The following is a 26,096-nucleotide window of genomic DNA, read 5'->3' on the forward strand; positions in this document are numbered from 1 at the left end:
TTTTCATCTTGCCCATTTGACATTTTCCTCTGGACCGTCTGACTGTTGTGTGGACTGTTGAAACTCTCCTGCTTCTACTTTTACTCATTCGATTTTCTTTAACTCTTGTTGTCCGTGGCCATGTTTCTAACGGGCTCGCAGTAGCTTCTCTTATCAATGTCGCACCTTTTTCCTTTATTGAGGAACTATCTGATAACTCTGGTAACTCTGGCTGTAAGGCTAGTCCATGATGAGACATCCTTGGCTGCTGTGAGCCTAGACTTGATTCCTGTTTGGTATGAAGAACCAAAGCTAACATTATGCTTATTGTTAATATCGTTACTTTGTACATTTGAATGCGAAACTAAATCAGTTTGTGTTTCTTCATGAGCTTTTATGTGAGTTCGGCTTATGGCAACCAGTTGGTTTTTGAGAAACTGGAATAAGCAACTGTCTGCAACAAAAAACTTGTGTTTCCTGGTACGGAAAGTGTAATTAAATTAGTTTATGTTACCTTACAAAGTCAGGTTTAATCAAATTAAGTAAAAGTAAAAGAAGAAGATATAAATAAACTTTTCATGATATTGCATTATGTCCCTTATAATTCTCAAACAGTTTAAACGTCGCAGTCAATGCACAATTGTCAAATATCGCTAAACTGATAATGCTATTTAGAAGCTAAAGATCTGTTATAGTTCAACTAATTATTTAAGAAGCAATTCAACCTAACATTGCTCCTCGAACGTAAATGGGTAAAAGAGCGAGATGGGCAGGGAGTTACGAGCTCAGCCACAAACGATTTCACTTAACCAAGCCGTAAGAAACTTAAATTCCAACTAACTACCCAATTTTCATTAAACTTTGTCCATTACACTCCAAACTCAATTGCAGCTGAAGCGGCAGCCGCTTAATGTGCACCGCGACAACGAGGAAGAAGATGATGATGTTGATAAGAAATGGTAAAAAAGAACAAAAAAAAAAAGGGGGAGAAGCGGCATAAAAATTACAAATTAAAAAACGCTTGAAAATAATAATAAAGGCCAAAAGCAGACTGAAAACAACAAAAAACAAAAAACACAAAACTTTTTGCCAAGCCAACAAAAGCTAATTAAGCCATGGCACAGACAAAATAACTACAAAAAGTAAATGCAATGCGAAGAGAAAAGCTAAAGTAAATTGAAAAGCAGAGAGGAAAACTGCAGCTCAAGGAAGCTGTTAAATAGCTTAAATGGCGTTGAGCGTGTACGACATGTGTTCGCAATAGGCGTTGTCGGGGGGTGGGGATGGGAGGTTGATAGAGCGTGAGGGGTGCAGCTCTGCTGGGTATCTCAGCTCGGCATGTAGCCGTGCTCAAGCCGGCTTGCTGCCAGTCAAACAAATCCATTTTAAACCTTAAGCCTCAAGTAAACAACACGTACACACACACACACACACACACACACATGCACACACACGCACACACTTAGCTGGCGCCCAGGCTCGCATGGGCGTGGCAAGTAGCTGCCATTCTTGGCTGCTGCTGCTGCTGATGCGGCTGCATTTTGTTTGTGTGCATAACAAGCAGAAGCAGGAAATTGAAATGAAATTGTAATCCTTATTTCTCAAGTGGGTGAAGTGCTCGAGCTGGCTGCCTTGGCTGCCAAGGGGGGAGAGCAGGCAAGATGCAGAGGCAGGCCGTTTCTATGCGCACGTATGCATATTTATGTACGTGTGCATTGGCTTGTGCATGTGTGTGTGTGTGTGTGTGTCTTAGGTGTAAGAGAGCTGCGGTTGTGCGACAGGACGTCCATGCGGAAATGCAACCGCTAAGCAGACGTTTCCTGGCTGCCAGCAAAAATAAAAACAGCATACGAATATTGCAATTGATTTGGAATAGTCGTGCTTAAAATCCTTTTAAAATGGAACTACGATAATATCTATCATCAATTTGGAGCCAAATCACCAAACTTATGAAAACGTTTATTATGTATCATAATTTTCCGATAATAAAAGTGAAATCAAGGCTATAAGGCAAAATAAAGAGTTTGTTCCCTGCTTTAAGGTTCGCTGAAATTATATGGTCTTTCTCCCCATACGGTACGGTTGTTTTCTTGAGAACAGGTTTGCTTTCAGATGCGATTCATAGTAAATATAAGGTAAATATTCCTGGTTCAAAATTGTATGCTGTAAGTCCATGAAATTGTAAATGATATAAATATAATAAAACCACAAAGAGCAAATAATTAAAGCAAATATCGTGGTATCCTGATTCAGGATTTAGTTCGGCTCTACAGAATTTAATTCACAACGAAAAAGTAAATATATCTTTACAATGTAGGAGATTTAGTACTCTTGTAGATATTTGCCTCTTGGATTTGCAGATATGTGACAGCTTATAAATATTGAGTTTGATAAAAATATCTCTATAAAAACTACTTTAAAACTGAGGAACCAGATCGCAAAGAAACAGACAAAGGGATTAAAAACATCTCCTTCTATGCATGACACATTTCATGATAAAACTAAAATAACCTCCACAAGGGTATTAAAACATAAACTGATTTAAGGGCATGATGAACTTTTATTCTCCAATTTACAAGCTCAGATATATGAATGAAATAATTATACTAAATAATATTAGATTATATTTTTATTTACTTTTATAATATTAATAGTAAATGTGCTTAGATATTTATTCCTTTTGTGCTTGGTTAGTGAACTTAAAATCGACAGGAGTCTAACATGTCCTGCACGCATAGCTATTTCTGTGTGTCTCTCTTAGCTTATACTTATGTGTGTGTGTTTCTGTGTGTGTGACTTTGTGTGTGTGAGCAGTTTTGGCGCAAAGTTAACGACGACAACGTCAAGAAGGAAAAAAACTCCTTTTGGCTGATGCTGACACTGTGGCAACTATTGTTTTAGTTTTTCTCCTGCTTGTGTGTGTGTGAACGTGTGTGTATATTTGTGCGTGCATGTGTGTGTGTGTGTTTTTTACAACTTTCTGCCTTGTTTATGTCGCTGCGATGTCTGCACTTTTAATCGTCGTCTATGCTGTGCTTATTTGCTTCCGTTTTCCTTCTCGCCTCTTTGGGGCATTCAATTTTGTACTATTTTTTGCCGCTTGGCTCGCCTGACTCTGCTGCAGACTGCAAGTGTCTGTTGTGTCGCTGACATGTCTAAGGAGCGCACTCTTGGCCTGGCCCAAAGTGGCAGTGGCAGTGGCAGTGGCAGTAGCGTTGGCAGCACCAGGCGGTTTCTTAGCGAACAGCAGGCGGCGAGGGCAGCAAAAGTGGGGTTAAGGAAAAAGAAAACTTTACAAGTAAATGTGACAATGAACAGACATAAACACGTTTTGGCTGCACAAAACTGTTAAGCGAAGGCGGCACCGGTTGTTGGCCAAGGAACCAGAGAGAGTGCCTGAGCAAGCGGGAGCAAGCACTGCTCTGCTCCACTGTGTTTGTCTTGTGTTGCAAAAACAACACATGTACGGCTTAAATTGTTTATAAACGTGTGCGATTGTGGGTGCTCATATGTGTGTTGGGTGGCAAAAAGTTTTATGTCCAACCCAAAAGCGCAAAGCGAAGACATGATGCCAAAAAAAAACAACAAGATAAACAAAAACAAAAAAAAATAAAAACATGTCAACGGCATTTAAGTTTGTTCGTGTGCGTCACAAATTGATGGAAAGTTTAATGACGCGTTCGATTAAATGGCATTTGATTGAGGCTTGTGCATAATGTGAAGAGACGCGTTTCCTGCAACTGGCATAACGGGGCGTATGCGTTTTTTTTTTTGACAGATCACTAAAAACAACATTGCGTGGCTCTTGTTAGAGATGAATATGACTTGTTTATAGGCTAAGTAGAGAATAGTCTGGGTTTGATTTAAGCAACTAATAAATTGATTAGGCTAAGCTTAAGTAAGCTATGTGGAGGAGATGAAATTGTAAACTGTTCAAAAGCTGCATTCATCGATATATCATAGATCTTAATTTGAGAAAGTTGATTCCTTGGCAAAACACATTCGAATGCTATTTATTTTTCATTATAAGAATCAATTGTTTTACTCTGAATATTTTCTTAGATTTTTATTTATTTATATAACTAAAATCGTATGGCATTCTTTGGCTGTTTTAGCCGACAGAACCGCAGCACAAGTCAGACCCGGCCAGCTGACAGCTGTGGGAGCAGGCACAGTTACCACATTTCAGCAGCATGTGTCTACGGCTGTGGCTGGCCCGGCCCGGCCGTTTTCTTATGCATAATACAATTTAGCAGTAGTTGCAGTTAGCTGCAGGCATTGGCAACTGAGTTTTATCCACTGCTCGCTAATACAATTTGTGGCAAGTTTTCAGCGCTGTTGCTTCAAAAAATGTTCACTCGCTGCATCTTACAGCCAGCGGGCCAAGCAAGTCAACAGCAGGATTTGGCATCGGGTCGGTTGCCACTTGCCAACTCTGGATGGTCCACACCTCCCACCTCCTAGTCGTTGCCGTCTCCAACCGTTCATCAATTTATTTAAATTTTGTGTAAGCCACAGAACTTGACAGCTGGCTGTCAGGCGCTACGCTGGCCACCACAGAAACTTTAGATAACTCGCCCTCAAGCCCGGTTCTCGCCTGTAACTCAGCCTCGACTTGAGTTGCTAACAAAATTACGCTCGGAGAGCAGCTTTGGCAAAAGTTACGGATGCTGTTCGAAGCATGGGGAAAAGTACTTTCCACTATTAAATCATATTTTCTGCATTTGTTGTTGCTGCTCTTTTTTTTTTTTTGCTCCCGCTCTTGCTATTGTTGTTTTTCCTGTTGTTGCTGCCGTTGACTTCATATGCCAACTCTGGCTGTGGCTCTGAGTCTGACTTTTATGCCGTCTGCATCAGCTTTACCCTCATGCGCACATAATTTCTACTTATGTACTTTTCTGTTGCTGCTGCTGTTGCGTCTCGTCTCCTTCCATGTTCGCTCTTTGCTGCTGCTGCTGCTGCTGCTGCTGCTGCTACTGTTTCCATATAAAATGTATTTTATAGTTTTACTAAAGAAAAAAACTTGTAAGAGCATTATGCTCAAAGTTTCAATGTGCATTTCAATTATACTTTGGCGCAAAATGTAGCAAGTCGGGAGCCAAACTAAGTAACAACAAAATAAAATACAATAAAATTACAGAATGCTGTCGATTATTAAATACCTTTGTCAGCATGTTTATTTGCCCAAAGTCGTATAAACAATATTGTAATCTATTCTATGCAAAAATCTTGGCAAGCTGTACGCAACCATTATTTTGATTAGAAATTCCTCACATTAAATATGACCCGCCTGTAAGCAAGTACAAAATGAATATACCCTATGCCAGGGTATTCAAATAAAAACCAGTGTACCAAGCTGAATGTGTAGTGGGCGTGGCTCACATTGCACATTGTTAAATTGCAACGCATTGTTTGTCGCGCCGAGTGCTTGCCGATGGCTTCTAATTGAAGTCCAGCTAAATGTGGTCCACTCATACGCCCCATTGTACGCAGCTGCCAGTGCTTATCCCTTTTAGTCAGCTGCTAATAAACAAGAAGAAGCCAGCACATCAATTGTTTACGTCTTACTAATAGTTACACGGATGCTGGTGATGACAGAGGGAGCAATGCTGTGATGGAGCGGGTGACGGGGAGAGAGACATAGAGAGAGAAAGAGAGAGACTTAAAGAGCAAAGAGTTGGGTGCTGTGACATTTGTCATGTCTCAACTGAAATGAGCAAAGTCTAAATTAGCTGCCTTTGTCAAAGGCCTTTGTCAGTATGTAAGATATTACAAAACGTATAAAGCCTAAGACATACTTAAAGCTAATATTATGTGATTTTTTCCAGGTATTTATTTATGTTCAAGCTACTTAAGAATTCTAAGCAAAAGTGTGTAGTGCGTATTGCATTATTTTGGAAAATAAATTACGTTAGTTTCAAGGATATTTTTAATCAGCAACTCAGAGCATTAATAAAACTAAACTTAACTTAAACTTAGTTTTCACTAACGATTCTGAATTATCCTTGTACATATTTCCTTATTATTATCCGTGTAAACAAAAACTAAAGTCTGGCAGCTGCGACAACCACAATTGGCTGTCATCATTATCAGAGTGTCGGCCTGTCGCCGTTACTGACTTAATGCTGGCCTCTGTCAACGTCCTTTGCCCTGAGTTGACTTTTTTCCCTTTGTGTTTTTTGTGCTCAGTCGCCGCCAAGTGCGACTTTTATTTATGGGTCCAGACAGTGGCGACTGAAGCACGTGTTAAACCCTTTAGGTTTTTTTTTGCTTTTTATATTTTTTGCCAGCTTATCTCTCAAGACAACAGCAGTTGCTCCTTGACTTGAGGGCGGCCCGGCATGTCAACAGGCGGCCACAACAAGCAACAATCCTGGCAGCAGTCCTTGTTGCCGCAGCTCTGTCTCTCTCTCTCTCTCTCTCTCTCTCTCTCTTGGCGCCTCTCGCTTGTCACACCTCCGTGCAATTTTTTTATCTTTTAATGGAATTTTAAAATCAAATAATTGGTTTTGTTAAATTTTTAGTTGCCGTTGTCCTTCCGCCTAGCGACAGCAAAAAGATGCTGCAGGTGAGCACAGGACAACAGGAAGACAATGTGCAGGACTTAGTCGAGGTTAACTTATCCCCACCTCTGCTATTGGTGTTTATTGCAATGAATAGGATACGTGATCTTCTTGTTACCGCTGGTTTTCTCCGATTACATGGCACACAGTATGGCCACTATTTGACAAATGGTGCTTTGAATTGTATATCTCTGAGCTAGGCTAAGCTAAGCAGTGAACTGGGAATAATATTGCTTTGCACGTAAATTTATTACCAATAAACAATAATCAGAAATCAGAATACATTTCTTTTAAATATTGTCCAATATAAGATGTGTTTTAAATATTTATGCGGCCACCATGCCAATACGTAATCAATATCGCAGCTTCTTTTCTTTACTTCTTATTTGGCTTTGCAGTGTGGCCAGCAGCAGTAGTGGTCACTGGGGCTACAGTGGTGGTGGTGGCGGCAGTGGAGCTGGTGGAGCCACTGGTGGTAGTCTCGGCATTGTCCTTGGCAACTGCAGCTGCAGCTGCTACGGGCGTTACGGCGACATCTGTGGTTTTGGCGTCCACGGCCGCCTTGGGAGTGGTTGTAGACGTGGCTGGCGACACTGTCGTGGGCACAGGTGTGACCTTAAAGAATGCTGCGCTTGTGTGGTTAAGTGTGGCAGCTCCCTTGCTATTGCTGCCGGTGGTCCAGTGTACAACATCTCCAGCCTTGCTGCCGGTCTGATGAAGGCTGTGAGTAGCATCAGCAAGGACCACAGCGATGACGGCAATGTAGGCAAACAGGCACAGAGTATTCATGTTGATTTTTTTTTATTTTTATTCAATTAACTGCTTCAAACGTATTTGTTGCTGTCAAATGCTTTGATCGCTCTGTACTACCATTTAACTGTGCAGTGCTAGCTTTATATACCAGCAACTTCTGTAGTTTTCAGTACGTTCCCAGCTGTTTTACAAATTGATTTAACAGTTGGCCGTCCAGCAGGTGCATTCACGCATTTTTCTGCTATCCATTGCACTTATCAGACATTGGCTCGCCTTAAAAGTCTGTGTTTACATAGAAGCAGAACCGTCAATTTAATTGAATACTCCATGGACTAAACAATATTAAAAAGTCAATGGACACAAATAAATATTGCTTTTTTCTTTGCAAAGCTAGCTAAGAATATATTTACTTTGGATATGCTTTAGATATTACCCATATTGGTTTAAATGTGATAATACAAACTCTTCCACACGGGTCTAAACTGAACGCTAAGTTAGTTTCACATAGATACATTATTATTTTTCAACATATATAAGACTTTTTGAATAGTTTGCCTAAACTTCGTCGAATTTTTCATTAAAAAATCGTATATAATGTTCATATATCACAGGCTTTGATGATTCTGCTCCAATTTCCCCCTCAATAACCTACTACCCCATGCCACAGGCTGCTACACTTAAGAACAAGAAACTTGACCTGTATTTGCCACAACATGAGAGCAGTCGCAACTGCGTCAACAATATTTGCATTTCTCTAGGTAAATGGAACACAATGCGGCGGCGAACAACATGTGCAGTTTTATACATAAATCAGCAATGCATATATGTTCTACATAGAAATACATATGTATCTGCATGCCATATACTGCATTCATATTTATATTTATATAGGCAAAAAGAAAGCAATTTGAATGGAAAACGAGGCGAGCAAACAATTTGCCCCACGGCGTTGAAACGTTGAAAACGACTTACGCAAATGAAAGTGGTGCGTGTGTCTGTGTGTGTGTGTGTGTGCGTGTGTGAGTGCAAGTGTGTGTATGGGTGTGTGTGCGTGTGTTTATGTGGGTAAAAGAGTACATGCAACAACAAAAGGCAGCTGCCTAGTTTGCAGCGTCCAAAAGTCGTTCAAGTCCAAGCCCAAAGGGGCTAAAAGAGAAAACCAAAGTCCAAAGTCCCTTTAAGAGTTGCTACTTCAGTTGCAAGTGCGTCAATATGGCACAGCTTAGGGTGCCATAGTGTACGTGTGTGTGTGTGTGTGTGTGTGTGTGTACGAGTGTGCGGGTGTTTGACAATGTCATTCGTGCGTGGCAGCAGGAAAATCTTATGCACTGCCTGCCACCCTGCCATTGAGCGCTTTATTTGCCAATTCACGTTATAAACTTGTTTTCAATTTCAAATTCAAATGCTGTCCTTGCAAGTTTGCGCATAGATATAGGATACACTGGGCCACACAGGACATACAGGACACACTGCGCTTGGCAACATTTGTAATCAAGACACATGCACTTCAGCGAATAGAAGAAACATCAGCAAAGGCTTTACAAAAGTCAGTGCAAAACTTTTTGTATGTGGTGCATGAAATTTCTTAAGTAACACTCCCCTATCCCACCCCCCCCCCCCCTCCCTTTCCATTCATTCTCTCCTCTGGTAACCCACTCCCAGCTGGCTTACGTAATGCTCGGACGTGTTCTAGTAAATTGCTTCACTTTTTCCACATTTTGATCGTTTCATTTGCCTTGCGCGTGTGTCGTTGGGTTTTCACTTTTTTTCTACGTTTTTTTTATAGGGCGCATTTCTATGCGTAAAACTTTTGTAAAATGGAAAAAGTTTTATAATAACCAGCCATTTAGTTATTAGAAACGAATGACAAAATCTTCAGCTCTTGTGCTTGGGTATTTGTAATTTGTAGAGATAGTTGGTCAGAGATAAACGCTTTTGGTATCTGATTTTCCATTTTCTCTTCTTCTTTTTTTGTGGTTTTATAATATAATATTTTGTTCACTAAAGTTTGTATGCTTGCGGCGTGTGTGCGTGTGTTTGTGGCCCAATTTTGGTTTGTTTGGTTTCAGAGAAACTTTAGTAAGCATTTAGTTCAATTTCTTAACCAAAAAAAAAAAAAAAAAAAAAGCTTAACTAACGTTTGAAAGTAGAAAATTTGTGAGTGTACATTTTTAAAATAAAATAGCCAAATTGCAGCAATATTTATCACCCATGAAAAATAGAATACATAACACTTAATTTATTCAAGCAACAAAACAGATGAAGAAAAGAGTCCTTCCTATTTTCTTTGGATAGGGAATTGGGGCTGCCATACAAAACCCATTAAAAAAAATAGATATAATTTGTGTAGGTCTGAGCCCATTTAAAGTGGGTTGGAAAGATAAAATGTTTTCGTGCAAAAAAATACATATATTCCTGATCAGCATCAATAGCTGAGTGGATCTAGCCATATCCGTTTGTTTGTACGTCTAATGTAGGAACGCAAGGATCCCGTGACCTTTAAACGCTAGAGACTTTTGAACTTTGGTCCTCGACTTCCGAGCAATCGATAAACATCGATATCGAAATCGTGTTCTTCAAGCTAATCTATTAGGTTTTAAGAGCTAGAGTCTCCAAATTCCATATATATTGATTATTGGTAAGGATTTTAAGTGGCGGCGGTAGTTAAATTAAGGTAAAGTTTTTTTAATTTATTTTTATTACTGCTAAAGCAAACGTGTTGGTAGAGAAGAGCTCAGGGTATCCTCTAGTTAAAAATTCGCGACTAGAGCCTTCTGCCTATCAATATATATCGATGGAAGTTTTTGGTGTACAAAAATGGGTTGCATATAAAAATTTGTACATTAAAATGGCAATGTTGTCTCCTTGTGCCAAGCTTATAGAGTCCTATTATCAATATTTATATTCAGAATTATTAAAAACGGCATTTATATTCAAAGTGCTCTTAAAGTAAAATACAAATGTAAATAAAATTTGTAATAAGTTTCTCACTTGATCACATTTTGATAATAATACTTTGTTGCCTGCCTATTTGAGGGGGAAAACTTTGTACATCTGTGTTCCAATTGATTGCAAAAATCTTCTGTCTAACCGACCATATGAGATGGGCAAATGCCTTTCAATGGCCAAAATTGAAAGCTGGCCAAATAAAAAGGCAACTCTACGAGCTGCAATGAAATGAATTTAAAGTGAATTTTCTTTTAGCCCAATCTTACTGAAGCGTTTCAAGAAGCAGGTGAATTGAGTGTAAATAATGCTCAAGACTTATACATTTCACAAGCCTTAAATTTCGTGCACAAATATTTGCTTAACAAGTGTGTGCGTCTTTAAAAGATGCTAAGCATAAATTAAATATCTTTAAGAAAGGCGTATTTAAAGTGAATTTAAGCTGTACTGTCGCCACATACACCTTTGCACAGCTCCCAACGTGTGGCTGATCAGCCTGGTGCCCCAAAAACTCGAGCCCGTCTCAGCCAGCAAAGGCTTGCCGCCTCATTTCGGGGCCACTTTGCATAACGCACAAAACTCGAGAAATTTTAGCAACAATGTTCTTGTCTTTTTCGGTAGCTACAACATTCTTTGGCACACAAACACACACCCAGAAACATATACACACTGGCACACACACTCGCACACACAGGAGTATACACCTCAAAGACATTGCTTAGCAACAGTTGCGCATATTTTGAAGAGTCTCGTATCTCTGTCAGCCGCCAGCATGTTTTGCAGCTCAAGAAATTTTTAAAGTTTCTGCTCTGAGATACTTTTAGATACTATTTTCCGGTCCAACAATTACTGCGTATAATTGAGTAGTGATTGCAGCTACAATCTGTAAACTTGCTAATAATATTGTGCCAAAATTGTTAACCCACCTATACCGTAATACCGGTCTATGCTTCCCCCTTGCTCATCAGTATTTTTGTATGCCTTTCTGAATATTTCTGGCATTTTCATGGTTAAATGCCGCATGCTTATACTGCCAGACAGCGCTAAGTGGAGAGTTTGTCGATTATATGAACATAGCTAACATTGTTTTTGGCTGCCTGTTTGGCATTTTTGGCATTGCGAATGCGCCAAGTGGCACAAGAGATTATCAGCTTATTATTTAGGAAGTTGTGTTAACTGTAGGTCTAAGCTAGAACCGCTTGGCTTTTTAACCGGCTGCCCATCTATTAGAATGGCTGTGATACATTTTCGAAGCTTAAAAGCTGATCAATTTACTAATTATTTCTTTGAAAATGGATGTTCAAAATCAACGAGTTCTTAGTTTCAAATAAACCTTGTTGTTACACAAGCATCGCAGGAACCGGGGCTATATTTTTAGTCGAATAAATAATTTCATATCGTATGCTTTGTAATACACCAATCTGCTAGTGCTTAGTACTACGCTTAACTTGATTAAAATGTAGCTTAAATCCATAATACCCATTACACATTCTAATCCTAATCCGCATACTGATTCCATTTGCCACAATGAATACAGTTAAGCTGCAGCCAAATGCCTTCAATTATGCTTTCAGCATGCAACTAACATGACAAGTCATGTTGCCTGTAACCTTTGAAACAAACTCCACCGACCGTAGGACCAGACCCCCTCCCCCGACACTTCCATTCAGCCCAGGAACTAACCCTTTGCTGACGGCATGCGGCTTAGAACTTAATTTCCTGTTTACAGTCATAACCAGGCAGTAGGTACGCCATTCAGGCGCACATACACACGCACTGCAGGTGAGCAGGCAGTTGGGGTGTCTGCAGTATAAAAAAATAAAATAAAAAATGTAGAAAAAGAGGAAAAAAACGAAGTCAACGCAAAGTCACTTAATTAAATGTTGCTCATACGGCACGTGGTGCGGGCCACAGGGCACAGTCGGCGGGGCTTGCCAGCTTGTTGCGCTGGCAAATCCTTTGAGTGACTTTAAGCCCTTGCAGGAGCTGCTGTGCCCAATGCAAATACGCTCCGCTGCCGCTGCTACTGCAACACCTCCGACAAAAGGACCAGACATCCGGGCGACTTACGCTTCCTGTCCCACGACTCAATCTGAATCTCAGTCTCCGTCTCCGTCTCAGTCTCAGTCTCAGTCTCCGTCTGAGTCTACGTCTTGGCCTTTGTCTTCGCATTGCAATTTTCGCTGCACAAAATCCCCTAATTAAATGTAAATTACAAAATGTTTCAATGCCAAGTGGCAAGCAGCAAGTAGAAACTTGCAAGTCGCAAGTAGCATTGTCGTTGCAGCAGACACGTCAGCTTCAAGCTGTAGCTGAAATTGTAATTTTCATGCTTATTACAATATTTATGCGCGCTAAGCAGCTGGGGACATCCCTTGACTTGACTTTGGGTCTTCTCTCTCTACGCTCGGTTGCCATTTGACTTCTCAGCGCAGCTTTTTCTCTTTCGCCGAATTGTTTTCTTATCATTAGCGCTGATGAAATGTAAGCCAGAGCGCAACAGCAGCAGCAGCAACTGACGTCAAAGTTGTCGTCCTTGCTGCGTAATGGCTGCCATTTCCGTTTTAGATGACACGACACGACACGCGCCACCAAAGTAGAAGCCAAAGCCAAAGCCAATGCCAAGTGCCGGGCTCCCGGATGGCAGCCCAGCAGCTCCTGCTGCAACCTCGCCTTTCACCCTATTCTGGCGGCAGCTGAATCTCGCCGCGCATCTCCAGAGCTTAGGTAAATGCTAAATCCTTTAGCTCAGAGCTTGAGTCCTGCTAAACTGAGACATTTGCATTTAATTTTGAGAAAAAAAAACTGCAGCTAAATTGAAGTCAGTTTTAAACTATTTTTTGTCTATTCTATTTGTCATTTTTGACGAAACTTTACACAAGGAGTAAAAGAAATATAAAATACCTGCTCATAATTCTTGCACATGAATAGTTCAATATCCACTTTTATATATATTGAGTAACTTTATAAGTTCGACAGCTTTATTTAAAGATGACAAATCAATACTTTGCCACAGAACTATTGAGGATAATCACTTTTTTAAATAATTTTATAAAACATTTGCCGCACAATTTTCGAAAATAAACTCCAGTAAAACGATAGCTCTTTCTAACTGCATTTTAACAGCCAGCCGGTTTTAACCAACTTTTTGTTGTATAATCCGAAGAACTTATTAGAAAACACCATCAAAACATCAGTAAAAAAAATATATAAATTTGTTCAAAACCCTTTACTATTGGATTAAGGCTGAAATTATATATAATACTAAAGTTAACATCCTAATTGACGTAGCTTTATTTAGCTGCCCGTAATTTATAATTATCTGCAGCTCGTTTTCAATAAATAAATAAACTATATAGCTCTATTCAAGCAGCCCGCACAGCATCGAACGTATTTATAACAATTTTTAAATCGGCTCTCAAATATTATGCAATTGTGCACCTGGCTCAGGTCGAGTATTTGCTGCTTTAAAGCTATAAAACGCTAAACAGCGAGAGCCGTAAAAGTGAGCCACATAAATCTAAACCGAAACTATTTTCATTTCGGGCAAATCGAACGCTGTGAGCAGCCATTAAGCCGCTGCCATTAAAAGGCGGCAGTAAAAGCTTTACAAAATGGCAGCCAGCTAAAAACTGACGGACAGAAAGCCAAAGACAAAACGAGCCGAGCGCGAGGGAGTGAAAGAATGAGTGTGAGAGAGAGAGAGAGGGGAATAGGTAGCTGTGCGCCCCGAAAAAGTAAAAGTCGCGAATATTCGTGCTGCCTGCGTGCAAGCCGCACACGTAATAAAGTTAACGCTCAAAGGACGTGTGGGCGTGACACCGAACAGGCGAACTCCTACCTAGACCAGAGCCAGACCGAGACCAGAGCCTGCGGTTTAGCAATTGCTGCAGTATTTGACAGTTTCCAAAAATTTTCGCAATTAGATGCGAAGAACGACAATTTCAGGCAAATGACTGCTTGGCATTGGTGGGTGCCCAGGGGCCTCGATGCCCGAAGGGGCGGTGGGTTCTATATGTGTTGGTTAACAGATTGTCGCTGCCAACAAGACTCTTAACGGTGCTCGTCAAGTCACAGATTCTGTTTCAGTTTTAGTTCGGGCTCGGGTTCTATTTGCTGCCAGTTTTCAGCGCCTACAGATTTTTATTGCATGTGACATTTACACAGCATTTGATGTTTATTGATTGCTCTCTGTGTTTGAGTGTTTGTGTGTGTGTGTGTGTGTGTGTGTGTGTGTGTGTGTGTGTGTGTGTGTGTGTGTGTGTGTGTGCGTGCGTTTGGTTAAGCGGTTGTGCGGCAAAAAGGCAGTCGCTTCATTGACACGTTCACATTGTTTGCTCCTGTCACACGTGGCGTATGCGCAACGTGAATATGGCTATGTTAATGATTTGAACAGCCGTCAACAGGGGTTGGCGGCATGAAACTTTGGTTTTTAGTGCCGTCTAAATGAAATAGTTTAGAGCCCACCATAAATGAAGCGGTTACGTTTATGTCTGGGTGTACGTTTGTGTGTGTCTATATGTGTTTATGGCCTATTAATATTCAATCGCGAATGAAAATTTGTGGAATAGATGTTTCCCAGGAGAGCACTTTAAGTGGTTAGAAACGCTTGAAGTGCACTAAAAGTTGGTAGAAAATTGTTTGTGGTTGGCTGATCGGCAGGGCCGAATGAATATAGGGGTAAACTTGGAATAAGACATTTAAATAAACAGAAAATAGAAATGATAATGTTAGAGAATGTTGGGTGACTATAATGTATAGATCAATTAATTATTATTTTGATGCTCAAAACTGCGTATCCCAACTGTTAAGCTGATTTCCAAATATCCAAATCTTTAAGAGCTTTGGTATATTTTAAATTTATTATCTTCACGCTAAAAGGGACTTCGTCAGTTTTCACGGGATAATTTCAGGTGATATTTTGATTGATAAGTCGTCATTCGACCAGCTTTAAAAATTATATTCAAAGATCTTTCTAAAAAATCACTAATAATTGCGAAAAATCCATGAATCCAAGTTAGATGAGTAAGTTCAGTTAGGGCTTACATGCCTTTATTATAAGTAATAAACTGAAAAGTTGTGAAGGTATTTCATAAACTGTATCTTTGCTCATGCTTTCCACATTATTTTATTCTTCTATCCTTCTTCTGATACTCTTCCTATTTCTTTTGCTTTTTGTTTTTCAGTTATGTGAATATAATTGGGTCTTTCTGGCAATAAATATAGTCGTGGGGGCTTATCAGCATTTTTTAGGGGTAAGTACATATTCACATATATATCACATTTTCATAAATTGCCGGGGAACGTTTATATTGTATTATTATTCTTAGCTTTTATTACACAGTTTACCATTTGTTCTTTATTCAACTATATAAAATACAATTAACATAACAATCAATTTTAATGGAGCTCCACTAAGCGTTTAGTTGGATGCGAGTATAAACATGTATGAAGGTTCAAATTCTAAATGTCAATTTCCCGCTTTTTGCACTTCTTTTTTTATATCCCGAGCTCTTTGAATGTGCAGGGCTAAAACAATTGACCGCTAAGCGGCCAGGCTAAAATCTCCGCGAGAGTCAAGCGGCGCAAAGCCGTTGCTCGGCCAAGCGATAGCTATACAAGTGAAGCACTTACAGCTACGCCCCAACACTCAACTGCAATTGCAACTATTAAAAAAGAGAAGCTATGTGCCACAAGCACGATACTGCCGTGGCTGCTGCTCCCATTGCTGGCCATTGGCAGGGCATTTAGAGCACGAACGAAGCCGCGGGACACGTGCGAGTGCTCGATTATTGACACTGGTGACCAAAGAAGGGCAGGCTTCAAGTTTTGAAGCACACTTCGAGGCGCTGAAACTCAAACATAAACAGAGCTCCGGAGAAAATTCCGCTAAAAATTACGCAAAAATCAACAGAAATAGTACAGAAAAGAAAAAAACTTAGGCAAAGAAAAACCCCTGAAAATGCCAACAAAGCACAAAACAAAACCGAAACAATTCTCTTTTCGTGCGGTTGGGAGGGGCTGATAAATTGAAAGAATCTAGCACATGCACATAACACTTGCTAACAAGAAGTGTTTGACGTTCACACGCACATACATACAAACGCACACACACACACACACGCACACACACAGCTATCTATACCAATACAGAGATAACAAGACAATTGCGAGGGCAGCCATTTTGAGTGCCATTGACAGATTTCCTCTTTGATTTTGGCCTCGATGGCCACCAAAATTGGCGCCTTTTATGTCCTTCACATCGAACTATTTGTCAGCTCAAGTGTTCCAAACAAAACTGCCAAGTATAGACGAACATTGCTTCAAATATTTTGTCTGCTTTTCAATAGTATTCAGATGTTACTTGAAAGAATATTTTAAATATTTTTAATAATAATAATAACTATTAATTCGCTTCATTTCAAAATGGAGTCCAATTTGTCCTTTCACAGACAAATTGAAATATTTCCATAACATATGTTCTTTTGATTATAATTTCCTAAAGGTAGACTTTGCTTCTGATTGTAATTGTTAAATGAACTCGTTCCACGCTGATGTTCGTTCACTCGCTAGTTCGTCAATCATCTGCAAACAATTGTGCAGAAATTTTTTGTAATTTTTTTTTGCCACGTTATTCTTAGAACTCAGGACTTTTGGTCCTGCAAGAAAAGAGGACGGCGCCAGCGAGCGAAAAAAAAATTAAATGCTTTGTTAAACTTTCTTCTATTTTTTTTCTACTCCTGTCATTTGCCAAAAATTCTTTTCTTTTGCTTTCCTTGCTTGTTCTCAGCTCGTCTCACAAGTGTCGCCAGCTACTCGAGTGCGGAGAAACTTGTGTAAACAAGGCAACAATTTAAAAAGCAATAATTGAAAACCTTTATGGCAAGCCGAATAAAAGTTTTGTCAGCTGTGCCGCTGCCACGCCCCCTGCCACATGGCAAACAAAATTAAAGCGGACAAATGTTTAATAAACTTTAAGAGAAATCTCTTACGCGCTTTTTTTTTTATTTGGCTGCTTTTCGCTAAGCAGCTTAAATTGGTAAATTGGCCAAGTGGCACGCCCACTTTGCGGCCACCTACTAAAAGCGGCTGCTAAGCTTAAACACGCGTGCACCGAAATCAGACGGGAAAACTTTTGACGCCGCCCACATAGACTTTTGTTTTACTTGTCGTGGGCGTCAACTGCAATGCAATGGCCCAAAGTACAACGAATCGATTTCTGTGTGGGTGCGGGTGCGGTTGCGGGTACGGGAACCAACCGACAGGTGGCGCCAGTAAACTAAGCGGGGGCTAGCTACACACATTCGTGTGTAGTTCTTCTAGGCGTTACCAGTCAAATTTTCGCATGTGCGCCCCAAATTAGATAGCACACAAAAGCAATAAAAAGGAAACTTTGAACAAAACGAAATCCAGATGTTGAAAAACTTCATGTGAGCCATTATTGGCGTGTACATTTTGTACCTGTGGCACTGGCAAACATATACACGTGTCTCTGCCAAAACCCAGTTGCTATTTCAAGTGCTGCCATCATGGGCTGGCATTTGCTTTGTATTGGCAGCTCCAATGTGAATCTATCAGAGAAATGTGCATGTCCCATCAACTAATTTTTGCCAAAATTCAAGTAAGGAAAATATAAGTGCAATATTTTAGCCCTCGATCCTCCAAGCACTACATAAGATTGCAGATCTGCGAAGCATCCAGACCATTAAAAATTGGATGATTGGGTATGTAGGAACATGCCATGAATGAGGGGCGTTAAGATTTATATATATTCCCGTAATCAACAGCAAAGTAATTTCTTTTAAAAACAATCTTTGCAGAAAGCGTTGGAAATATTATTAACAGAAAATACCCTTACGAAATTGTCTCTAATTTCTGATAAAATATACAAAGCACTTTATCGACACTAATAAATTAATATAGCAATAATAATTATTTAGTTATAATTTCTTTAATTATTTCAAATATAAATAGAGTATAAATAACCAATTTCAATATTGTCCTTGCTTTCAATTAATCTGGCTCCCATCTACAAAGCATAGTACAAAAATTAAAAAATAACACGCAAAAAAGAGAAAACATTTGAAAAAAAAACGGAATCCAATAAACTTTATTGCCTCGTTGCACAACTATCGCAGTTGGCTTTAACAAAAAAAGGATTTCCGCTCGTTTTTCGTGTGTCCTAAGCGAAGGAGCAGCCAAGTTTTGTTTTTGTTATTGTTGTTGTTGTTGCAGTCGTTACTTTATTTGAATTTGTCTAACGAGCGCTTAAATAGCCTTGAGCACTGGCAGCAGCCAGTCAATTTTCTGCTTCCACCACCACCAAAACTAGTTGGCCTCCTAACACGAGCGGGGCGTGGCCGTTGGCCATGTTTCTTCTGCCTGTGTGTGTATGTGGTGCCGGATGTGGCTCAAAGTCATATCCTGTGTACGCCAGCGTCCGCTTTGGCTGCACATTTGCGCCTCGTTTTTAGGGTTTTCCTTCCCATTTCTTCTCTTCGTTCGCTCCCTAGCAATATACACTAAAATAGAAGCGCGCCCAATTCGTAAATTCATCAAATCAAAGAAATTTGCGTTTCAGTTCGTTTGGAATTATTTGATGGCCATGTGTTGGATAGGGTTAGCTTTTGAAGGTTACAAAACATTTGACTGTCTGGCTATAAATGGGCATGCAAGGCTTCTTTGTCCTTGTAAAGTACCCTTCCGTTTCAACATGGAACATAGAAATTCGATTTAAGATTAAGCAGATTTACAAAAGGTAAACCTTCGTATAAGTGAGCTTTACTTTTGCAGTTAAAACATCAACATATATTTCTACAAATTTCTAAATATGTGTCTATTATCCAGGAAAGAACACAGTTGTAAAGAATTTAACTTTTAAAAGTCGCCTTTTGGCTCCCCTTAAATAACATTTAATTAACCACAATGAACACATGTTCTAAAATCTAATCTAACATCAAAAATCTATTCACATTATATCGAGGCAAATTATGTTCATATTAAATTACCCTTACCTTGAACATAAATCTTGTTGCCCCATTAATCACACAATTTTATCACATGATTTCAATCGTGAAATAAATTAAAGAAAACCAGAAAAATAACAATGCCTCGTTTCGATGCATGGAAAATGGAAAAAGGTGCAACAGCATTAAAAAGGCAGCAGCGACAACATTTCGAAACAAAATTTTTAATGTGTTGAACAACAATTAAAATGATTTTTACACAAGAAAATGATTAACTTTAAATGGTCAGCAAACACGAAACTCAAATGCTGGCGGCAATGTTCAGGTAAACTAAATTAGAGTGCCTGCATTTAATGTGTATACATATATGTATATATATGGATATGGAAAATGAAATTGAAAATGCTGCAAACTCACGGCAGCATTGAGGCGTAAATAGGTGCGCCTGAATGTATGCTTTAAATTAAAACGAGCAGCAAAATGAGGTGGTCACACGCACACACAACACAGACACACACACACACTCACACACACATGTGAAATTATTAATATAAACACTGGAGTACGAGCCTTTAAACTAAGCCCACACACGTACACACACATGCACACACTTTGGCACACAGTGTTTGCGGCCAAGAAAATAGCTAAGCCAAACCTGACCAAAAGCATATTGCCCACCAAAATGCTAAACTCTGCTTGAATAGTTGAGTATGTGAGAAAAACTAAAATATAAAGTCACACATGCTCGCTTGTAAATACCCTGCACTAAGACACAACATTGGCAATGTTAGCTAAGGAAATGAAAAGGAAAATAAAGAAAAATTCAAAGTAAATAGAAACACTTTTGGTAACTGCGCCAGACTATTCCATGACCTATTTGTATTATTATCTAAATATCCAAATATTTCATGTTTTCATTTAGTTTTACCTTAAAAAATATTCGAAGTTTTAGAAAATCGGTTCTACAATTTTTTCGGGGCAGTTTAAATATGGGAAAGTTTTGTTAAAGGAAGACAATTTTTAGAAATTGGCTAAAATCTAAAATCTATTCTAAAACCGTTCACTATTTGAGTGTAGTAATTAAAGAGTATCAGCGTTTAAATTAAATATTGAAATTGGAAATTAGAATTCGGCGAGCAGAATTCAATTTCTAATGAATTTGATTAAATTCTTTTGTTTGACTGAAACTGTAAGTTCATTATAATTATTATTAGTAAAAAGCCATTTAATATTAATTAGAGTATAAATATTTTATATATATAAATGAAAATTAATCAAAACTGAGCTAAGCAATACATTTTTTTGGTATCAAAATAATAATAAAAAATTGTAAGCAATTAAAAGAGTCTTGAGGAATTGTATGGCATATTCTTAATTATCTAATAAATAAAGAACAGCTAGTCAAATTTTAAATGCACGCTCCACATACTTACTTAATTGTCGTACGAATCCAACTCTCATAGCTAGGCAACTTTATTATATTGCCCAAAAGTGTGTTTTACTCATACGCACACACAAGTACAAGTGTGTGCGTGTGAGTACGTGAAATTAATTTGTGATGTCCGTTTTGGTTGTTGCTGCTGCCGCTTGACTGCGGTCATAAAGCTTCTGCTGCAGCGGCGATGCGGCCAACAAGCCCCAAAAAGTATGCTACAAATTGCCTTAATTCCCCAACGAAAATAAGTTATTCCGTTTATTTCGTGTGTCGTTGTCGACGCTTAGCGCTCAACGTTTTCGTGTCCCGCAACTTTTCGCATGTGTTAAAATTAAAAACTTTTCTTTCGGTTTTCTCTGGTGTCTGCGAGTGTTTTTATCTTTTATCTATGCTGGGTCAACACACACGTTAACTCCCTTCCACTGCGCCACTCTAGGACTCTCTTTCTGTCTCTACAAGTTGCTACGCCTTTGTGTGGTTAAGTAAATTCTCTTTTTTTCCCTTGTTTTAATTATTAAGTCAAGCTCAATTTGTTCCCCTACGTCTGTGTGTGTGTAGGTGCGCCTGTTAAAGCAGGACACGTGTGCGAACGGCATGCGTCCTTCGAGGCTTGCATATGTTAGCAGCCTGGCAAATGCCATCGAGCCTTTACGTGTCACGTGGCTCACTTTTAAATTGAGTTTATTGTTTAGGCCATAAACTGGCATTTTGTTGTGGCCTTTTGTAGCTTTAATTGCTTGGGGAATTGCACTTCACATAAAAATACAGCAAAACATTGTTAAAAACCAAATAAAGGTTAACTTGAAATAAAGCGTTGCTTAAAACGGCATTATTTTGGATGAAGGTTTACTCGAGCATTAAAAGGGAATTCCAAATTTCTAATTACAATTAGAATTATATTTCAAAATGAAAAATAAACATTCTTCACACAATATATGAGATTTGTTTAAGCTCTTGCCTTAGTTTCTATGAGGCCAAACATATTTCTCTTGATTAGCTGCAGGTTTGATCAATTTAATGGCTTCGAATATCTAAAGCATCCATCTTTTCTACTTTTGCATCGTCTCTCCTACTCTCTCCTTCTCTCTGCTACTACCCCTCCCTGCCCATTTATCTAGCTAGCCATTTATCTATAGCCATCCCGCAGTTGCCCTACTTCAAATATGTACAAAACCTTAATCACACTTTGTGCTGCAGTTGAGTAGCAAACAGCTTGGCATAGAAATTTTCCCATTACCTGTAAGGGGTTAGGAGGGGTATGCAACATAATTTTTAACCTCGCGCCGCGGCATGCACATAAATTTGCCGCTTTCCAACACTGGTCGCTGCCGCCATTTGAAGATTAACGCGCGCGCGAGCATAAATAACAAGCGAACGAAACTATTGAAGAGGCGCCGAAGAAGCAGCTAACAAAGGAGCGCGGGACGGCGTGCGGGGGGCTTAGTTACACAGGGGCTGAGAAGGTAGTCTCAAGCGCAAATTTATTTTTCATAAGTAAATCCCTCTATCTCTCTCTCGCTCTCGCTCTCGCTCTCTCCATTTCTCTCTGTCTCACACTTTCTCATTCTCTGGCGTTACGAATAAAAAACTTTGCTATTACGTGCCAGTGTAGTCAAAAAGTCAAAGTGACGGCAAAGTCAACACAAGAAATTGCAACCCTGCAGTTAGCGCAGCAAATGAGATGCCTCGGGACAATACCCCTCGCCCGCCCGCCCCGCCACAGTCCCGCCCAGTTAATCTCTGGAGAATGGCACGAAGAGGCAGGGAGTCTGAAGTGCCGGCTGCATCCTTGGCAGAATGTAATAAAAACCTAAAGTACGTTTGTTTGATAATCCCATTTTAATATTTATAGTAATAAACGCTTTTACGCGTTGCCGCTTCGATGTGTGCCATTGCAATTGGCTGGGGGCCACGCCCATTTTAGTCATGGCATATTGGCCGCCTGTTGCCCCCAAGCATTTATGGCTTGCGATTGCGAGCGTCTTTTATTAGATGACTTCTGGGAGGGGCTGGCTGCTTGAGACTGCCTAAACTGGCATATGTATACCCTACGCAAGGGTATTCCAATTTTATCACAGGCAATGTATAAAGCGTGATGTAAGTTCAAGTGCATAGAAAATCTTTCATCATCTCAGAAATCAATATAGGCATGTCCCACACATGTCAAGAGTATTATATATTCGACTTGCCAAAGTAGAGCAGTGCCTAAACATTGCTTACTTATTTATACGCTTTCTTGGCATGAAAGCCACAGCAAATGAAATGGCAGAAAGTCGCCTGGAAACTGCTTTAAGTAGAGGGTTAAGAGCTTGCGGATTAGTAGCGCCATGCCAACTGAGTGGAAGTCCATTTGCCATATAGAAACCCACATGTCGATTACATATTTGATTTGTTCTGATTGTGCTGAAGACGATGGCTGCCAGTTTATTTAAACTCAATTTTGATGCAGTCAAAATCTTGTTTTCAGTCCTTTTCTCTCGCAGCAAACGAGTGTGTATTTGATGGCACCAAGGGCGTGTAGTTTCTATGCCAGACGCCTAGCAAGTAGCTTAGCTTTAATAGCAAAGTCAATCCAATTGTCTCTGTCTCGGCTCACAGCCCACAAGTACCGTGCATTTATTTTATGTTTTACGGGGCGTATGCATAATGTATTTTGGTATAATGCGTAAGAACGGATTTAGCTCTGTTGATTAAAGCAGCACTCTGTTTGACTATAAGGAAACATCGAAACAAATTCACAGTCTAAGAAATCCGTTTTTGAATGCACTGCAAAGTTTAATTATAAAGAATTGCTTGAGTTTTTTAAACAACTTGACAATGAACTAGAATAAAATTTTGATTAAATTTATTGAGGTAAAGTTGAAGCCCAAATAAAAGCTTGAATCTCAGGAACTAATCATTATGGCATATTCAACTTTTCAAAGGAAAACTTTGGCATGCAGGATGGTTTTAGCATATACACAGCTATTTGCTGATAATCAGCCCAAAGACAAGTAGTAAGCGAAATCCATTGTCACATTAAATTCGAATTACTTTCGGCTTTGAAGTTGTCGCTATTGCGGCATAACGGGAATTCGCGCCATTTGCAATCAATGTCGAAATAATATGGCGGTTTCGTTTACGTATTTTCCACTGATTTCCCAAAAGGAGACACTGTCTGGGCGCCCACCACTTGGCGATAGTTTTTGTTTGAAATGCAAGCCGCGTGGCAAGTTTTCTTTCTGGCTGTGTGTGTGTGTGTGTGTGTGTGTGGCAGGCTCTAAGGCGGCCTGCCAAGGATTTGCCGGGTCTCTCAAAAAACTTGGTCCTTGCCGGGCTGCTGCTGCTGCTGCTCCTGCTCCTGCTGCAGCTACTTGGGGAGCTGTGTAACATTATCTTTTGGCAATGCCAAACACTTCCGCCGAACGACAAGAACGATAAATTGTTGCGGAAAAGTGTTAAGCGTGGAAAAGTTCAAGCCAAAGTTTCGATGTGCGCGCACTTTTATTTAGGGTTCATTATGCTTTCTTATGCTTTCATTTCACCATATCCCCGCCGCTCTGCCCTTTGTTTGGACCATTGAAAATAATGATTACACGCTTACGTTTTGCTTTCCCTTCGCCAAAAGACGCGTGTGTGCGCAAAATTATGGAAGCGCCATAGAAAGTGGCCAAACCGAAAACTATAAGCCGATTATCAGCAGATTTTTGTTATACCCCTTAGAACTTTGAGTGCATAGGGTATAATCAAATATTGTAGTCAAGAGAAAAAATGCTTAAAGAGTCGAAGAAATCAAGTATTGTGGTTCAATTTATTGGAATGCCTTAGAATCTTACTACATGTTTTTACTTAGCTTCTATTTTTAGGGAGTATCTTCTAGCAGCTTCTTCTTTTGCATGTGCTGCTGCCCAATGGGGCACACAGCTAGATGAATCGCTCTTTGAATAGTTATTGACCGTTGAAACAGAAGCGGGGAACGGAAGCGGGGCGGTATAGGGGACTACTGCCCGACATTGCATGTCATCAGAGTTATTAGCGCTAATGCTCTATTAATGTCCCGTCCATTGTACGGAACATGGCGAACCTGTGCTTCGTTATCGTTAGTTTTCGGTGTGCGAGTGAAGTGTGGAGTGTGTTCAATTAGGCAGAGGTGCTGCCGACCTTTAAGGTAAGCCTGTCTGCGACTGTCTCTGGGGGCCTTTGAATCTGGTGGCTTAGACGTGCACTTTGAAGATTCTGACAGCTGGTTGTTCAATGTTAATGAGTAATTAGCAGATGAAAGTCAGCTAGCTGGCGTGCATGAGAACAACAAATTGGATTGAAAACGCGCTTTTGCTGCTTACAAAATAATTGGGAAAACCTTTCTCGACGGCATCTTCTAAAAGGTCATCAATCATTATTCTAGATATTTAATATTCTGAACCAACTGCCATTGCATTCAAGTTGTTAGATCAAATTCATCAATCAATCTTCAAGCTGTTATCAATCATTCGGTATCTGGGCAAAGTTTAAATGGGAAACAATCTATATTTAATTTTGATATTACATAAATGTAAATTCAGAAATCAATTTAAATTGAAAACAAAAAAGAATGAAACATTAAATTTTAGTTCCATGAAACAAGAAGTTTACTCAACACTCAATATTTCTTCGAAATTCGATTCAATATTTCCTGGAAGTAGCTCGAAGACATTCAGACAAGTAACAACTATTGTATATACGTGTATTGCCTAACTCGAATTGAATGCATGCTCTGATTGAATCAAATAGATATTGATACAAGATGGTGCAGTACAAAGACTTCGCCGCCTTCTTCAAAGCCCACTTCAAGGCAATTGAGTTGGCTGAAAGGAAAGCGAAACTCGGCCACAGTTACAAGTCGCATGCATGGGAAAATTGCAAGTGCTAAGAGTATGGGAAAAGCCAAACCTAAGTACGGGCCATGCTGTTGGCTAAGGCAGCAATGTAATAACATTCGCAGCTATTTAGAGCAATTTTTTGCACGCTGCGAACTGTCAAAGGGAAAAGGACGACGACGTGACACGATTGCAATGTAACGCTAACAAAGGGCGACACGTTCAACGCAGTGCGGGACAACGGGGGTTAAATACTAGCTGCTTTAACTTATTTCGAGGCTGTGAGTGCCTCAGGAGCAAAAGAACTTGGTATAAAGCTCGAAGGCATACAGTTTTCATTTCCTGCTTTTATTTGCACTGCCAGCCAAAGGCAAATAGAAGAGAGGGCCCGGAGACATGGGGGCTGCCGAATACCTAGCTGTAAAGAAAGGAATTTCTTTTGAGTTACTTTAGTGGGGCAACAAACCAAAAAAAAAAAAAAGTAGAAAAAAGAAAAAAGAAACAAACAAAAATGAATCGAAAGGAAAGGACACATGTGGCCTGCTCGTCCCAGGACAAAGTTTGCGCCATTTGCGCTGCCTTAAGGTGTGTTTAATGAAAAGTTGCCAACTAGCACTGT

At 39.7% G+C, this 26,096-nt stretch overlaps 1 protein-coding gene and 1 long non-coding RNA gene across 12 annotated transcripts in view; one reads left to right on the forward strand and one right to left on the reverse strand.

The window, feature by feature from the left end:
- The window catches only part of nrm (neuromusculin), a 220,550-nt gene that overhangs the window by 169,422 nt on the left and 25,032 nt on the right, over positions 1-26,096 (reverse strand). The gene's annotated exons all lie outside the window — the stretch shown is intronic.
- LOC116650694 (uncharacterized) overlaps positions 1-26,096 on the forward strand; it is a 147,143-nt gene that overhangs the window by 10,405 nt on the left and 110,642 nt on the right. Inside the window, exon 3 of the long non-coding RNA XR_004303741.2 lies at positions 15,428-15,496. This is a non-coding gene — a long non-coding RNA (uncharacterized lncRNA). The remainder of the gene's footprint in view (positions 1-15,427; positions 15,497-26,096) is intronic.

This window comes from Drosophila virilis, chromosome 3 (assembly GCF_030788295.1).
Source record: "Drosophila virilis strain 15010-1051.87 chromosome 3, Dvir_AGI_RSII-ME, whole genome shotgun sequence".
Taxonomy (NCBI): Eukaryota; Metazoa; Arthropoda; class Insecta; order Diptera; family Drosophilidae; genus Drosophila; species Drosophila virilis.